The sequence below is a fragment of the Tupaia chinensis genome, unplaced genomic scaffold, assembly GCF_000334495.1.
Source record: "Tupaia chinensis unplaced genomic scaffold, TupChi_1.0 Scaffold000320_1, whole genome shotgun sequence".
Taxonomy (NCBI): Eukaryota; Metazoa; Chordata; class Mammalia; order Scandentia; family Tupaiidae; genus Tupaia; species Tupaia belangeri.
The window spans coordinates 2156550-2171163 of record NW_006159813.1 but is presented as its reverse complement, the minus strand read 5'-3'; the positions used below and the strand labels follow the sequence as shown (position 1 = coordinate 2171163).

The window sequence follows — 14614 nt, the reverse complement described above, 5'->3', positions numbered from 1 at the left end:
TTTGAGTCCCGGACCCAGTGGCTTAAACTCACGCCAGGCGTGTGTGCGTGTGTGTCCAAGATTCTGAGAGGAGAATGGAGGAGAAAGGATTGTGACGTGGCCATCCCCCCTGGGAGGTGATTTCTCACTTTCTGTCTCTCTCTCTTTTTCTGGTGAACACGTGCACCCTAAAACCTCTCCAAAAATAAACAAATAAATAAATACATTTTAAATAAATTAAAAGCAAGCCATAGACCCTGTCCTCCAGAAGTTCACAGTTTGGTTTTCTTTTTTTCAGTTTGCTTTTAAAGATTTATTTAACTTTATTTGTTATTATTATTTAACTTGCTATAGGGCATGTACACTCCCCAAAGAGACAGAAAGAAGGACAGGGGAAGTGAGGAAGCAAGCCAGCAGGTCCACAACTCCAGCTGCAATCAGCCACGTGAGCGTCCATTCCCTTTGCCACCACGTGACCCACTGGCCCTTCTTTTTCATGTTTTTTTTTTTTTTTTTTTTTTTTCTGCACTCACTGCAGAGAGACAAAGAAAGAGATCTAGAAAGGGAATGTGAGAAATCACCCCTCGGGGGGCAGCCATGTCACAATCCCCTCTTCTTGGGAGTCTGGGCATGCACGCACCTGTGGCCGTCATGTTTATCAAACAGCCAGATCTGGAACTCCTACCACTTGGCTAGCCCTGTGGGATTCAGCTACTTCAACCTCCATGCCTCCTGCTGGCCCAGGAAACCCACCTTTTAATGGACAAAACTTGAGCTCACTCGTAGGTTCACCGAGTGGTGAAACTTTTTTTGTTTTAGGGGTTTTTGCCTTAGGGCGTGTGCACGCTTACGGAGAGAGAGAGAGAAGTGAGAGGGAAAGGTCATCCCTTCGCCCCGGAGGGGATGACCACTCCTCAATCCCTTCTCCTCCATTCTCTTCCTGGGATCTTGGGCAAGCAGGCACACGCACCCAGCATGGGTTTCCAGCCGCTGGGTCCAGGACTCGAACCGCCCTGGGCCACGTGGGAGTCCAGCGATGTAACTGCTATGCCCTCTGCTGGCCCCGGTGGTGAAACGTTCGACAGCATTTGCTCTGGGCCAGGCTCTGGGTGGGAGCTCAGGAGAGGAACTGAAGGGGTGGCCTGCCTAACCTGAGTGCTGTCTAGAAAGGGCGGGCAGAAGAGCGGACACGCCAGAGGGCCAGAAGGTGGCGCTGCAGCGTGTTCGGACCGTTCTCAGGCGTTCGTGCAACATCTCTGCGGGGCGTGGATGCTTTATCGAAAGCCTTCCTTCCCCGTTAGACCCCACCTCCTTATCCCGCTTAATTTTTATTTACTTTCACTTTCCGACATGGTCTGAATTTATTCATTTACCTATTTATCTTCGTCTCTGTTGCCACCATTAGAACGAACGTCAGGGCTGGGGCCAGCAGGTGGTGTGGTCGCGAAGGTTCTGGGCTCCACGTGACTGACAAGGAATCAAGTCCTGGACCCGGTGACTTAAAACTCACACTGGGGGGAGGGGGGACCAGCAGGTGGCGTGGTGGTTAAGGCGCTGGACACTCCCACATGGGTGACCACGGTTCAAGTCCTGGACCAGGTGGCTTGCTTTCTCACTTTCCCTCTTTCTCTCTCTTTCTGTGTATCTCTGTGGTTAAAAAATAAAATAAAATGAATGAACAAATAAAATAAATAATTCTTTAAAAAAAAACTCACACTGGGGGGCTGCTGGGGGCTGGCAAGTGGCACGGTGCTTAAGGGTGCTGGACTCCCACATGGTCGAGCATGGTTCGTCTTAGACCTGACAGCTTGCTTTCTCACTTTCTCTCTCTCTGTCTCCTCTTTGGTCAAGTTAAAATAAATAAATAAAGGACCAGTAGTTAGCATAATGGCTATGTCGCTGGACTCCCATATAGTCGACCGCAGTTCGAGTCCCGGACCCAGTGGCTTAAACTCCCGCCGGGCGCATGTGCGTGCGTGCCCAAGATCCCAAGAGGAGAATGGAGGAGAAGGGATTGCGGCGTGACCATCTCCCCTGGGGGATGATTTCTTGCTTTCTGTCTCTCTGTCTCTCTCTGTCTTTCTGGCGAGCACAAGTGCCCTGTAGCGAAAACCTCTCCAAAAAAAGAAAATAAATAAAGTTAAATAAAATAATTATATATATAAAACCTCACATGGGGCATGTGTGCATGCATGCCCAAGATCCCAAGAGGAGAATGGAAGAGAGGAAATTGGGCCATGGCCAACCTCCTTGGAGGGTAATTTCTTGCTTTCTGTCTCTCTCTGTCTCTCCAGGAAGCACACGTGCCCTATAGCAAAACTCTCTAAATATAGATAGATAGATACTTATTATTATTTTTTTTAGAAGTGAGAAAGCAAGCCACCAGGTCTGGAACTTGGACTGCAGCCGGCCACCTGGGAGTCCAGCACCTTAGCCACCATCGCACTCGCTAGCCCCAGTAAATAGCGTCTGGAAGAGGAGAGTGTAGGGAGTTGGAGCCCCAACAAGACAAGCCGCCTGAGGCTCCTGGTGAGTTGCCAGATCAGGATGAGAACGCGTGTCCTCCCAGCCAGGATCCTCCTCTTACAGCGCTTCATGGAGATGTCAGGGATCTTAACCGCAGTGCTGTTTCAACAAGCAAAGGCCTAAATGTCCATCAAGAGGGGATTGGTTTAAAAAAATTACAGGGGCCAAGGTGGCATGGTGGTTGGGGGTGCACGGTTCGAGTCCCGGACCTGGTGGTTTGCTTTCTTGCTTTCCCTCTCTCTCTCTCTCTCGCTCTCTCACTCTTTCTCTCTCTGTTAAAATTCAAATAAATACATGAATAAATAAAGTTTAAAAAATGTACATGTAACTTCAGGACAGAAAACTATGTAGCCACAGAAAAGACCCAGGAAGCCCCCCGTCTAATATGAAACAATCGCCAAGGTCTAAAAAAATAAAGGGAACAATGTGTAATGTGTATCACTTGAGGGTAGAAGTGGGAAACAATATATTTGTTTATGAGATGCTCGGTACACGCTAGGGTCGCTCTGAAAGAGACATAAACGCTGATGGCACCTGGCAGGGGGCGACCAGGGGTCGGGAATAGAAAGATTTCACTAAATACTATTTTTTAAAAAAAATTTCCAGAGCATGGAGATGCTTGCTGGAGAGAGACAGAGAGACAGAGAAAACACTATCCTCCATGGAGAACAGTCACACAATCCCTCTGCTCCCCTTCTCCCTTCTTTCAGGATTTTGGGCACATGCGTGCACACACACACTCACTCACACACACACTCACCAGGAGCCCAGCTGTTTCTCAGCCATGCAGTTGGTCGTGTGGGATCCAGCTGCTTGGACCACCATGCCATGGGCTGCCTCCTACCAATTTTTTTTTTTTTTTTTTTGGAGAGGTTTTCGCTACAGGGCACGTGCACTCGCCAGAGAGAGAGACAGAAAGCGAGAAATCACCCCCCAGAGGGGATGGTCATGCTGCAGTCCCTTCTCCTCCATTCTCCTCTCGGGATCTTGGGCACACACACACATGTGCCCAGCGTGAGTTTTAAGCCACCGGGTCCGGGACACGAACCACAGTCGACTATGTGGGAGTCCAGCGACATAGCCATTACGCTAACTGCTGGTTCCCCCTACCAATTTTTTTAAAAGAGTTTTTTTGTTTGTTTTTGAGAGGTTTTTGCTATAGGGCGCGTGCGCTTGCCAGAAAGACAGAGAGAGACAGAGAGACAGAAAGGGAGAAATCACACCCCAGAGGGGATGGCCACACTGCAATCCCTTCTCCTCCATTCTCCTCTCGGGATCTCAGGCACGCACGCACACGTGCCCGGCATGAGTTTAAGCCACCGGGTCCGGGACTCGAGCCGCAGTTGACTATGTGGGAGTCCAGTGACATAGCCATTACGCTCACTGCTGGTCCCAAAAAGGGTTTTGTCATAGAGCATGCGTGCTTGCCACGGAGAGACAGAGAAAAAGTGAGAAATCACTCCCCAGAGGAAGGCCACACTGCAATCCATTCTCCTCTTAGGATTTTGGGCACGTGTACACACCCAGCATGATGTTCAAGCCACCGACCGGGTCCAGGACTTGAAGCTGTGGTCAACCATGTGGGAGTTCAGCACTTTAACCACCACACCAACACCACCTGCTGGCTCCAACCCCCCACCTTTTTAACTATATATATGTGTGTATTTTTGTTGTTGTTGTAGATTTTTGCCATAGGGTGCATGTGGCTTGCCAAAGAGACAGAGAGACAGTGAAAGGGAAAGTGAGAGATCAGCCCCCAGGGGGCATGGCCACGCTGCAATCCCTTCTCCTCCATTCTCCTCCGGGGTGTTGGGCACGCAACCAAATGTACCTGGCGTGAGTTTCAAGCTGCTGGGTGGAAGACTCAGATCACAGTCAGCCATGTGAGAGTCCAGTGCCTTAACCACTACGCCACCTGCTGGCCCCCACTTTTAAAGTAGTTTTTAATTGCCAGAGCGTGCATGTACTTAGCAGAGAGACAGAGAGAGAGAGAAAGAGAGACAAAGCACCCCTCAGTGGGCATGGTCACGCTACGGTCCCTTCTTCTCCCTTTCTCCATCCTTTTGGGATTTCAGTCTTTTTTTTTTTTTTTTTTTTGCAAGCCTTTGGGGCCAGGATTTCAACCACAGCTGAACTGGAGGGCCCAGTCTAGGTTACTGTCCGGCTTAAAATGTCCATGACACCAGAATAAACCGAATGATTCTGCAAGCCCTCTGACCTCACTAGAGGGTCCAAAGTCTGCGCTTCCTGCTTATCTTCTCGGCTCCAGCCTCAGGGAGGCTTTATTTCTTTTTCTTTTTTTTTTTTTCTTTCTTTTTTTTGCTATAGGGCACATAAGATCACCAGAAAGAGAGAGAGAAAGAAAGTGAGAAATCACCCTGTTGCAATCCCTTCTTCATTCTCCTCTCGGGATTTGGGGCTCACATGCACATGCAGCTGGTGTGGTTTTCAAGCTGCTGGGTCCAAGAATCAAACCGTGAGGTCGGCCATGTGGGATCCAGCTGCTCTAACCTCCACACCTTTTTCTGGCCCAGGAATGACTTTCAATTCTTCCCAGAGGCCACATTTTACTCTAGTCCCCTGCGGGGTGGGGGTGGGGGGGGTATTTCCAAGACTAAACTCCACTCTGCCCTCTTTGTCCTGATAAGGCATCTCCTCCTTCAGTTCACAACTCAGCTACCCCTTCCTCCAGGAAACCTTCCTTGATTACCACCCATCCTTAGATAATTGATCCCAAAACACCCAGCAAAGCACTTAACTTTGTCAGGCACCAGTGGAAGCACTTTTCCTATATTATCTCATTTAATACCCATGAAAATCTCTGGTAGTGGGTCTCATCCCTTGGGAGCAGTCCTATACACACACACACACACACACACACACACACACACATACATATATATATATGTATGTATATACTTTTTTTATTTATTTCTTTGCTCATAAATTCTGATTTTGTTGATCTGGAATGCAGACTGACTGGGCATCAGGATTTTGAAAAGTTCCCTTGATGGGACGGACCAACAGGTGGTGTGGTGGGTAAGGTGCTGGATTTCCACAGGGCTGATGGTGGTTCGAGTCCCGAACCTGGCATCTTGAGAGTCATGTCAGGTGTATGTATGCATGTGCATGCCCAAACTCCTGAGATGAGAATGATGGAGAAGGGATTGAGGTGTGGCCATGCCCTTGGGGGTGATTTATCACTTACCCTCTCTCTCTGTCTCTCTCCAGCAAGCACGCATGTCCTGCGGCAAAAACCTAAGAAGAAAAGCTCCCCTGGCAATTCCCATGCCGTCAGGGTGAGAGCCCTGGCCTTTGAGATAAATGTGATCATAACTCCCCTTGGCCAGCCAGGGGCACTGAGGCACAGAGGCTAAGCAAGGGGCCTAAGGTCACACAGCTATCATGGAGCAAGGACTTGAACCCAGAAAGTCTGGCTTCAAAGATTCACAGAAAAAAAAAAATCAATTGGCCACAGTTAATTTCCCCAGCGACAGAAACACCAAAGAGCAGAGAGAGAGAGCTGTGTTCTGGGACAGACCCCGAGGGCCCCTGGGGCATGGGATATTTTTAACCTACAAGCCGGTGATTCTTGCAAACACCCTGCAGTGACTTGAACACTGAGCAGATTGTTCGAGGCGAGGCGGCCCTTTCCCTGCTAAGACAGCCTCCCCTTGTTCGGGTTTTCATATCCCATCTCTCCAAGCCAGTGGGTCCAGGCAGGCTGAGTGGGCGGGGGCCGGGTGGCCCTACTAGGGAATAATGTGTCGATCCATATTCCCAACATGGCCAAGAGGGTCAGCTTCAGACAGACCCAGATTTCTCCTCCCTCTAAGACAAGGATTACTCATTCCACCCAGCCTCTTCTTTCATGGAGAGATTTTGCTATGGGGCACGTGCACTTGCCAGAGAGAGAGAGACAGAGACAGAGACAGAAAGCGAGAAATCACCCCCCTCCTCCCAGAGGAATGGCCATGCTGCAGTCCCTTCTCCTCCATTCTCTTCTTGGGATCTTGCGCACACACGCAGGCACAGCTGGCATGAGTTTCAAGTTGTCGCTGTCGGGTCTGGGACTCAAACCAAGGTCAGCCATGTGGCAGTCCAGTGACGTAACCATTATGCCATCTGCTGGTTCCCCAGCCCCTTCTTTCCACTCTTCGTCTGAAAAACGGCTGGAGGACAAACACATGTTAGGGCCTAATTGCAGAGCCATGGCTCTGGGGAGTGGGTGCAAGTCCATGTACCTCCCTCCTCCCCTCTCTGACCTGGAAGAGTCACAAAATAGCTGCAAAAACTCCTGCACGTGCACACCAAACATCTCCAGGTGTTCTCATAGGAAGTTTTTCAGGCAAATACATTGGAATAGCCTTAGGGGTGCCAATTTGGGGGTATCTCTTTTTTTTTTAACAGAGATTTTTGCTATAGGGCAAGTGCACTTGCTGGAGAGACAGAGAGATAGAAAGTTAGAAGTCACCCCCTGGGGGGATAGTCATGCCTCAATCCCTTCTCCTCCATTCTTTTCTCAGGATTTTGGGCACACATGTGCACACGCCCGGTGTGTTTTATGCCACAGGTCCAGGACTCAAACTGTGGTCCAATGTAACCATTACGCCAGCCATCTGCTGGTCCCTCTCTGTCTCTCTTGATCATGGAAAAAACAAACAAACAAAAGAAACAAAGTGGGCCAGACCATGCCTAGTGGTTAAGGGAGCTGGATCCCACATGGCCAACCACGGTTTGAGTCCTAGACCTGACAGCTTGCTTTCTCATTTTCTCTCATTCTGTCCCTCTCTGATCAAATTTAAAAAATAAAGTTAAATAAAATAGTTCTTTAAAAAAATGTAACATCCTTCTGTCTCCACCTGCCTGACCCTCCTTCTCAACCTCGAGTAGTTTATTCAGCGCTCTTCTTCTGTCCCATCTCCGTTAATCATCATTGCACTGGGGTCTGCAATCATCTGGTCTACCTCCTTGGTTACTGTCTGCGGACGGGAGCTCTAAAGCGGGGACTGGGTCTTCTGCTACAGATCAGAGGAGCGTAGATGGGCAGCGGCGTGAGCGGGTCCTCTGCTGCCGGGAGACAAGACGCCTCCCTACCCGGACTTGACTCACGGAGGTTGGCCAAGTGGAGGCAAGCGCTCCACCAGGGACGAGTGGAAGTCTCATGCCCCGGCTCTGCCAGGGACGCCGCGACGGGACCTGAGCAATCCTTCGGCAACCAGCCGGTGTCTCTCCCTATTCGTTTGGAAAAGGCGACTGCAGGTGAGGGTTTGAAAGCCCCTTCTATTCCTGTGCACTGTGTGACCCTCTGGAACCGGCTTGCCCGCATGAGTCTGCGACAGAGGTGGATGACGGACTCGGCTTAAAATAAAAAAAGCTAAAAGACTGGACTTAAACCCACCCAGAGAAAATGACACGTTAGAGCCCTAAACGGTACGAACTCCTTTTAAACCAAAGCAAGTTCAGTCTCCGTAGAGACTGTCAAAAATTGCCAATGCCGACTATATTTCAAGTCGTCACGGCGGGGGATTGGGAAAAGTTTTCAATTAGCAATAATCGCGCCTCGGATAAACCTCATTGGCTACGATACTGCCACTGCGCAAAGCTGACAAGTCCACGCCCTCACCCGTTCCCCCACGGATGACAACGGCCTTTAGAGTGAGGGTGAGCGACTGCCGGCGCGTTCGTGGATACGACGCGTCCTCACTGGAATGGCCTTCTGTAGGGCCCGTCCGCGTGGGAGACGGCTTATTGTGGGATCATTTCGTGAGAAACACTCAGATTTTACAAACCGGAGCGCGTTCGCTTGGTATGCTGGGGAATCTTATGCAAATAAGACCTGACGTCATAGACACGGCGGGGGTTGACTTGAAATCTTGAATGAGAATCGGAGCGGCGGGAAAGCGAGAGCGCGCGCTGGAAAGGGGGAGAGACAGACCAGCCGAACTCAATACTAAGGGAACCGGCGAAGAAGAGCATTAAAAATAAAGATGTGGCGCAACAAAGGGAAACGTACCACAGAGACGCGGGAACACAGTAGAAAAATAAACACTGCGATAACACCAACCTGAGAGCGGAAATTGAACACTTCAAACCACCACGTAAGAACCCAAAACACTTATTTCAGAACTAAGAGCCTCCAGAACTCACCTAATAGATCTCTTACTAGTAGGACGTCTATTCTTTAAAACCGCGATTATTCAGTCTCCGTAGAGACTGTCAAAAATTGCCAATGCCGACTATATTGCAAGTCGTCACGGCGGGGTATTGGGGAAAGTTTTCAAATAGCAATAAACGCGCCTCGGATAAACCTCATTGGCTACGATACTGCCACTGCGCAAAGCTGGCGAGGAGCAACCTCTGCTCATCGGTCCCAGGAAGTCAGGTTCCTATTTCAGAAAGGCGAGTTTGAGTCGCATGGAAATATCTTCAATTATTGTTTGTTTGATAATTGCCCAATGATAAGAAATCTTTTCTGAAATATACAGACACTTTCTGAATCTGGTAGATGATTTTACTTATTCACGTTTTCAATGTGGAGCATGCAGCAAAGCATTATGGGAGTCAACATGCTAATAGGCGTAATTTGGAGGCTGCAAGGGGCGGTAGAGAGAAAGATTGACTATCTTCTTCAAGGAGGCTTTATTGTTTTCGGTCAAATATGCATACGTTTCACTTGTTTAACCATTTTTAAGCCTAATATAAGTGACATTGAACACATTACCTGTTACCAGCACCTCCAACCATTTCCAGAATTTTTCATCTTACCGACGAAACTCTGAACCATCAAACTCTAACTCGCCATTCCCTCTCCCCCCAGCTCCTGGAAACCTTTATTCTGCTTTCTGTCCCTGTGGATGCCTCGGCACCTCGTACAAATGGAATCAAACAATATTTGTTTTTTGAATCTCGCTTATTTTACTTAGCATAACGTTTGTATGTTTCATCCATGCTGTAGTATGGATCAGGATCTAATTCTTCTTTATGGTAGAATAGTTTACTATATGATGTTTTGTTTATCCATTCGTTTTTAAAAAGAATTATTGACGTATTATCATTATTTTTCAATTTTGACCAGAGAGAGAGAGAGAGAGAGAGCAAGCCGCCAGGTCCAAGACTTGGACCACAGATGGTCATGTGGGAGTCCAGCGCCAGTAACCACCATGCCACCTGCTATCCCCCTCTCCTTTTTTTTTAAGAATTGTTTTTCTACTTAATTTTATTTATTCGGTCCTTTATCCTAGTTGGACCAGAGAGGAGAAAGGGACAGAGGGAAAGTGAGTAAGCAAGACACCAGGTCGGGGAACAAAACTGTAGTCGACCATGTGGGAGTCTAAGCCTTCAGCTACCTGCCGGCTCCTAAAATAATTCTTTAAAAAAAAAAAGAAAGAAAGAAAAAGAGTGATTTCTTTGTGGGGCTGCCAGGTGTTAGGGTGGTTAAAGGCGCTGGACTCCCACATAGCTGACTGCAGATTCAAGTCCTGGAGCTGGTGCCTCATTTTTCTTCTCTCTCTGTTTCTCTGATCAAACTGGAAAATAACAATAATAATAAATAAAGTTAAGTAAAACAGTTATTTTTTTAAAAAAAATTATTTGCAGGGAATCAGCACTTAGCGTAATGGCTATGTCGCTGGACTCCCACATAGTCGACCGCGGTTCGTGTCCCGGACCCAGTGGCTTAAAACTCACGCCGGGTGCATGTGCGTTCGTGCCCAAGATCCCAGGAGGAGAATGGAGGAGAAGGGATTGCGACATGACCATCCCCCCGAGGGGTGATTTCTCGCTTTCTGTCTCTCTGTCTCTCTCTGTCTGTCTGGCGAGCGCACGCGCCCTATAGCAAAAACCTCTCCAAAAGAAAAGAAATAAATAATAATAATAATTACTTGATGTTATTATTATTATTTTAAATTTGACCTGAGAGAGAGAGAGACAAGAGAAAGAGAGAAAGGTAAAGTGAGAAAGCAAACCGCCAGACCTGGGACTCGAACCATGGTCAACCATGTGGGGTCCAGTGCTCCAACCACCAAGCCATCTGCCAGCCCCAATCATATGGTAATTTTTTTTTTTAAGATTTATTTTATTGAACTTTATTTATTTATTTATATTTGACCAGAAAGGGACAGAGTGAGAGAGACAGAGAGAAGGAAAGTGAGAAAGCAAGCCACCAGATCTGGGACTCGAACAGTGGTTGACCACGTGGGAGTCCAGCTCCCCTGACCACCATGCCACTTTCTGGCCCCAGATCATATGGTAATTCTGTGATTAATCTAGAAGTTTCCTGTGGACATCTTAATACAGAGGGGGAAGGCTTCATTTCCACAGAAATGCCCACAGTATATGAAATTTAAGGGAGTCCAGCATCCTTTTTTTTTTTTTTTTTGCTATAGGGCATGTGTGCTCACCAGAGAGAGACAGAAAGGGAAGTTGAGAAATCACTCCGGGGTTGTGGGGAGGACAGCCATACCACAATCCTTTCTCCATTATTATACTCTTAGGATTTGGGACACACAATCCTGGGCACACACGCACATGTGCCCACCATGAGTTCAAGCCACCAGGTCCAGGACTCAAACCACGTAGCCAGCCACATGGGATCTAGCCACCTTAACTTCCATGCCACCTGCTGGTCACTTGCTGGCCTAATACACAGTTTTTATCAATGGGGCCAGCAGATGCCATGGTGGTTGGGGTGTTGACATCCACATGGTGAACGATGTGTTCAAGCCCCAGACCTGACGGCTTGCTTTCTCATTCTCTCTCTCCGTTCAAATTTTAAAATAATAATAGATAAAATTCAATTATTCTTTAAAAAGTTATTATATTTTATTATATGATTACATATAATATATTAGATTAATATATTATTAATATATATTACATACAATATAATATATAATTATTCTACTGCTAGGGGCTCCTCTGCTACCCAAAAAAGAGACAGAGAGACAGAGAGAGAGGGAGAAGGAGAAGGCACCTCCTTGTGGGTGTGGCCACACTGCAATCCCCCCTCCGTTTCTCCATCTTGTTGAGATTTTGGGCACACATCACACATGTTTTTTTAATTTTGAGCATATTTTTTCTTTTTAAAAAAGTTATTTTATTTGTTTTACTTTGTTTATTTAAATTTGACCAGAGAGGGACAGAGAGAGCGAGCAAGCCACCAGGTCTGGGATGCAAACCACAGTCGGCCATGTGGGAGTCCAACACCCTTAACCACCACGCCACCTGCTAGCCCCCATATTTTTTCTTTATAAAAATTATTTTAAAATTTTATTTATTTTAAGACCAGCAGGTGGAGTCATGTTTATTTCATTGGACTCCCACATAGTCGATGGTGGTTCGAGTCCTGGATCCGGTGGCTGAATTCACACCATGTGCGTGTGCACGTGGCCCCAAATCCTGAGAGACTAGAGGAGAAGCGACTTCCGTGTGGCCATCCTCCTTTTTTTTTTTTTTAATCTTTTATTACTTATCATTTGCATCAGGAAACATGTAAGTAGGTATACCCCATTTTGCAGAAGGAGAAAGTAATTTTTTTTTCTTTTTTTGGAGAGGTTTTTGCTATAGTGCGCGTGGGCTCACCAGACAGACAGAGACAGAGAGACAGAAAGTGAGAAATCACCCCCCAGCGGGGATGACCACGCCGCAATCCCTTCTCCTCCATTCTCCTCTCTGGATCTTGGGCACGCACGCACACGCACCCAGCGTGAGCTTAAGCCACCAGGTCCAGGACTCGAACCGCGGTTGACTACATGGGAGTCCAGCATTATGCTAACTGCTGGTCCCGGCCATCCTCCTTTGGGGATGATTTCTCACTTTCTGTCTCTCCATCTCTCCAGTGCGCATATGCGCCCTTTAACAAAAATTCTCTTAACATTTTGTATTTATTTATTTTTAATTTACATTTAATTGCTATATATCAACAAGCAGATGGCACAGCAGTTACATTGCTGGACCGCATATGCGCCCTTTAACAAAAATTCTCTTAACATTTTGTATTTATTTATTTTTAATTTACATTTAATTGCTATATATCAACAAGCAGATGGCACAGCAGTTACATTGCTGGACTCCCATGTGGTTGACTGTGGACCTGGCAGCTTGGAACTCACGCCAGGTGCGTGTTCGTGCATACTCAAAATCCTGAGCGGAGAATGGAGGAGAAAGGACTGGTAGGCCCTGTGGGAGTCCAGCAATGTGAACACTATGCCATCTTCTAGTTCCCATATTGCGGTTAATGTACAGTTTAATGATCAACAAAATTTTTTTTATTTGGTATTATTATTATTTTAAAATCTGACCAGAAAGAGAAAGAAAAGGAAAGTAAGAAAGCAAGCTGCCAGGTCTGGAACCCGCATTGCAGTCAGCATGTGGGAGTCCAGCTCCTTAACCACCATGCCACCTGCCCAGTGTACAACATTGCTTTTCTAGCATGAATACAGTGCAAATCAGTGCAGAAAAAGACATTACCATATACATTAACAGCAAATAACTTTTCATTTTTGGCTGGGGATATTTTTTTCAGGCTGCCAGGGCCAGATTTGAACCGTGGTCAGCCATGTGGGATAAGGCTCTTAACCACTAAGCTTTAGAACTGTCTCTCTCTCTCTCTATCTCTCTCTCTATCTATCTATATATATGTTTTAGTAACAAAACTTCCAGTCTACATTCTGGTCCTTTGCTTCAGCAGATATGATCAGTTTAGTCAAACTGCTAGGACCGTTAAGTGGCTGTTTACCCAAATCACATTTTTTTTAAAAAAAAAGAGAATTATTTTATTTAACTATGTTTAGTTATTTAACTTTGACCAGAGAGACAGAGTGAGAGAGAGAGAAGGAAAGTGAGAAAACAAACCTCAAGGTCTGGGATTTGAACCGTCATCACCCATGTGGGAGTTCAACACCCTTAGCCACCACACAACCTGCTGGCCCCGTAAACTGAATCACTTTATCCATGTTTATCTCCATACAAGCGAGGATCGGACCAGGAGTCAAATTCTGCCTCCCGCTTCCGTGTTATTCCTCTGGGCTTCAGTTTGTCTCCAAGCGAGGGAAAGGGAGTCCTTAGGGCGTCTTCATGGTCCCTGCTGGCTGCCCCGTGATCATGTTCCAAGACAGTTCTGACTGACTAATGTCTCATTAGGTGATGCAGAGCTGTGGATGCACTGGCTGCACGTAGGAAGAACTAGAAAGTGTGTAAACCTACTTGATGCCCAGGTCTCTTCCCAGAATCTCTAGGGCTGAGACACAGACACTGTGTTGATTTATTTAATAAAAACAAAGGTGAGAAATAAAATGAGCTAAGCAGGTAAGTCCGCGACACTATATTCGGCTTTAACTACTCATTATTAACTGTCAGCACACAATTTTTTCAGATAGTGGTGAATGTGTTTCATCATAAGCCACTGGAAGGAATTTTCCAGTAACAGGGCACTTGATTTTGTCGAGGTAGATGGACAAGACCATAAATACTGACGTGTTCCGACGAGTCCAATCCCCATCTGTTATTAAAAGCCTCTATCTTGTTTTTGTTTTTTGTGGGGGGAGAAGGGAGAGGTTTTTTGCAATAGAGCGTGTGCACTTGCCAGAAAGACAGAGACAGAGAGACTTAGCCATTAGGGCAACTGCTGGTCTCCAAAGCCTCTGTCTTAAGGGAGGGCGAATTCCTGACTTAGCGCTGTTTGGATGCGCTGTTTGGATGCGCTGTTTTGCACTAAAGACACTGATACCAAGCTTTAACCCCTTCTCTCAAAGAGAAGATAGTGGCAGATCTTGGCACAGGTGGGTATGAGCTGCGCACTCCCAACCAGCCTTCAGAACCTCTGCCCAGGGCCCAGCGTGTGGCATGGTGGTTAAGGGGGCTGGACCTACACATGGTTGAACCATGTGGTTCAAATCCTGGACCTGGTGACTTGCTTTCTCACTTTTTCTCTCTGTCCCTCTCTGGGCAAATTAAAATAAACAAATAAATAAAATTAAATAAAATAAATCTTTTAAAAAGGGCGGGGGGGAGGCTGGCAGGTGGCTTCATGATTAAGGATGCTGGACGCCTACATGGCCAACCTCGGTTCAAGTCCTCACCTGGTGGCTTGATTTCTCACTTTCTCTCT

The 14614-nt window shown here is 46.9% G+C and overlaps 1 protein-coding gene and 2 non-coding genes across 3 annotated transcripts in view; 1 reads left to right on the top strand and 2 right to left on the bottom strand.

Moving 5' to 3' along the window:
- Nucleotides 1-7971: 7971 nt before the first annotated feature.
- On the bottom strand, nt 7972-8112 carry LOC114008323 (U4 spliceosomal RNA). Its single transcript, XR_003549886.1, has one exon. It is a non-coding gene; the product is annotated as a U4 spliceosomal RNA (small nuclear RNA).
- Nucleotides 8113-8310: 198 nt separating this feature from the next.
- Nucleotides 8311-14614, top strand: part of SIRT4 (sirtuin 4) — an 18865-nt gene continuing 12561 nt past the window's right edge. The window contains exon 1 of the transcript XR_335019.2: nt 8311-8606. The gene's annotated coding sequence lies outside the window, so the exon portion shown is untranslated. The remainder of the gene's footprint in view (nt 8607-14614) is intronic.
- On the bottom strand, nt 8710-8850 carry LOC114008334 (U4 spliceosomal RNA). The gene has a single exon (XR_003549892.1). It is a non-coding gene; the product is annotated as a U4 spliceosomal RNA (small nuclear RNA).